A 3,686-nucleotide genomic window follows, 5' to 3' on the forward strand; every position below is an offset into this window, starting at 1 on the left:
ATAATATATTCAAATTTTATATATATTATGATTCAAATTTTATATATATTATCATTGTAACTAGTCTTGCCTATTTCTAAGAAACATAATTATCAAAGGAGAAATATGTCAAAAGAAAATAAATTTGTGACAAATAAGAAAACAAATGAAAAACAAATTACACAACAAATAGTAAAAAGTCATTATCATATAAATGAGGCAAGACATATTTAAATTTTTTTCTTTACAAATAAAAAAACATATGGTAAATTAATAGGAACAATGAATATATGTTTTAACTTACTTTTTACTCAAAAACTAGAAGAAAATACAAAACAATGAATGGATTTATATAAGATTGAAAAACATAGAGCTTATTATAAATTGAAAAATGAGGTAAAATCAAAGAAAAAGAATTAAATTTAAAAAAAATCACTCGAAAAAAATAATTATTTAAAAGATAAAGTTTAAAACTAAATGTAGATAAAGAAAAGATAATTTATATTACAAAAATAATTAACTAGTAAAAATGCACTAAAAAACCTCTCAATTCAACACCAAACTCAATAAATCCACAAATTATACTCAATAACACTTATGAGAATAAAAAATAAAACAATTTCCCACCTGAACAATTTTTGTGGATTTATGGTGATCGATCCATCAAGATCATAGGTAGTCATTATTGTTGTCAAAGATTTGACAAAATATAAATTTACATGAAGACAAAGGCAAAAAAAGATATGATAGATATAGCATATGAAAATCAAATTTTCTGAAAACTTATGTCATTTTCTTTATAATATTCTTTTATATTTTTTTGTTTATGTCACTATCTTCTTCTATTTAACTTCTAATTAAAGGAGGCTATTCACCTCTGATTGCTCCCCAAGTTTGAAACTAAGAAGTTTTTATAATAATTTATTGTATTATGCATAACTAACCAACCTAAACTCCTCCTCTAACAGTCGTCTTTCATCATCATTAATGTTGCAATTAATAATAGACAAACTTTTAATTAAATTTTAAATTTTTGTTCTGATGTAAGTACAGAAAATTTCTAATATAATTTCTGTTTTTTGTGATTTTCACTGACCCACTTCATTTGTTTTTTGTTTTTGTTTTTAAAGTTAAACACGAGAATTGTATGTATAAATGCCCCGTAAAATTACAAAATGCAAACTTTAAATATTGCATATAAATAAATTAGGTCTTGTGTTTCTTCCTTATGAAAGGAACTTACAAATAATAAAAGACTTGGTAAAATTAGCTATATTCCGTTTTCATTGTCGTAAAGAAACGTATTAGTTCGGTCACACTACGTCATTTTAGTTTTCGTTTTTAACTCCTTAATTAGAGTTAGTTAGTATTGAAAGTTCAAAATACTAATTAAAATAAATAATAATACTTCAAATTGAGATAATTAAATTACTTTTACATGTATAAATATCTATTATTATCTACAAATATGGTTAAATTAATTTTAGAATTTACTTTATTTTTTTAATATATTAATATTAAACTACGATTAATGAATCATAGTATATCAAGTCATAGTAACAAAAATGTGGGAAATAGACTACAATAGTACATAATATGCTACTATGCATAGCGTATAGGCTTAAAAAAATATTTTTTTTAACATAAATAGATTACCGTTAGATGAAAAAAATCTAACTAGAAGTTTTTTCATCCAATTTTAACCTATTATTAGTGCAAAATAGGTTTTTTATAACGACATTGAAATCTACTAGGTATAGAAAATTATATGGTGGCAGTATAGTAAATAAGAGATATTTTTTCTATATCGGTTAGACATAGAATCGATATAGAAAGTGGCATAATAGTAAAATTGTAATAAATTACAAAACTTTCTATATCAATTGCACTCATAATTGATATAGAAAATTATTTTTTTATACCAGTTAGACCTAGAATCAATATAGAAAGTGACGTAATGGAAAAAATGTAATATTGGAGAACATTTTCTATACTCGTTAGTCACTATAACTGGTGTATAATGTTTAATATTCATATCTTTCTTCCTTTTGTGTTTCACGTTTGTGAAATCTTTGAGTTTTCTCTATGCTTCTTATTCTTGTTAGTTTCTTCCTATAGTTTGTGTTTCCTTCATTGCCTGTTTAGTTGCTTCATTGTGTTTCCTTTGTTGCTTTGTTGCTTTGTTGCTTCACTGCTTCTCGGAGCTTTCTCTACACTGGTCGTTGGTTTCTGTAGTAGTGTTCTAGTGCTCGTAGTTGTTCTCGCCATTCCTTCCTTCCTTCGTCATTAGTGGTGTTGAAGTGCGTCGTTGGAGCTTATGGTTGCAGGGGTGTCGTGATGTGGTGGGTCACGCTTCTTCTACACGTTGAAGCTTTTGTTGTGGGATGGGTCGTGCACTCCATCCTTCCTCCATCGTTGGCGGTGCTATAGTGTGTCGTTGTAGCTTACGATTGTAGGGTTGTCGCAGTGTGGTGGGTCACAATCTTACGCGTTGAAGCTCCCGTTGTATGGTGGGTTGCACTCCTTCCGTTGCGCTTAGGCTGTCCTATTGCTCGTGGTGTTTTTTTATCATGGTTTTTTGGGTTTTGCTATCATGATAGATAAATTTCGATCAATACTTACCTGTTTTATTGTTGAGGATGTTGAGTTTGTTGGTATTTACTGTTACATTACATTTTTTGCAAGGAAAATTCGATATTGTGAGATTCTCCATTTGTTGGAGTTTTATGTGTTTATGTTATTGCATTCAATTAATGTGGTTACCATTCTATGTTAGAATGACAAAACAGTGAGGTGGTGGATTTTTAGTGGTGATCAAAATCACCAAATAAATTATAGGCAAAAGAAAAATGGACATCGGTATGAGTCTTAATTAATAGGATTGTTTAGGAATGAGATATTAGTCTCTTAAATACTTTGAAGTGAGCGTATTGAACTAAATCCATTGATTAATTGTTTATGTTGTGGTCTGGTAGTAGGGTTAAGTTCACAAATTGGACTGCATGTTTAATTGTTTCTTAGCTTCACCTAAAAGCAAAGGTGTTGATTTTTACCGATAATAATGGATCAGAGTTGGATAAATTTAACACACATAACAAATGAATATAAGAGTGAAATAGAACAATTTATGAATTTGCAAAAATGAATGTTCCAGAATAATCGAATATTCTATTTTCCGTGTGTTAATTGTTTGAATGAACGAAAACTATCAAAAATTGAAATTATTCGAAACCATGTTTCTTTATGATAAATTCCTAAAGAATTATACAAAGTGGACATGGTCCGGTAAATTAATAAACATGCCAAATATAATATTAGTTAAAAATATAAAAAATTAATTATTTTGGTAAATAAAAACTAATTATTGTGTATCATAATGAATATTTTACGTGAGTTGATATATATATATATATATATATATATATATATATATATATATATATATATATATATATATATATATTTATATGATATGTGTTTTTATGGATTAAACGTGAAACTTAATAATTTATCTTACATAAAACCCTAATATTAGGAACAAAAGAACAAGTAGTTTTTTTTTTTTTTAAAAATGGATAAACATAAAAGTCTTAAAAACAAGGGTTTTATGTAGCTTTATTTTAAGTAAATTTTGCAAACTAGTAAAGAAAAATTTATCCACTAAAACTATCAATGAGATCAGAAATAAGTTTTCCTATTAGTAAAAA

Source organism: Vigna umbellata, chromosome 9 (genome assembly GCF_029865625.1).
Source record: "Vigna umbellata cultivar VRB3 chromosome 9, Vumbellata_1.0, whole genome shotgun sequence".
Classification (NCBI taxonomy): domain Eukaryota; kingdom Viridiplantae; phylum Streptophyta; class Magnoliopsida; order Fabales; family Fabaceae; genus Vigna; species Vigna umbellata.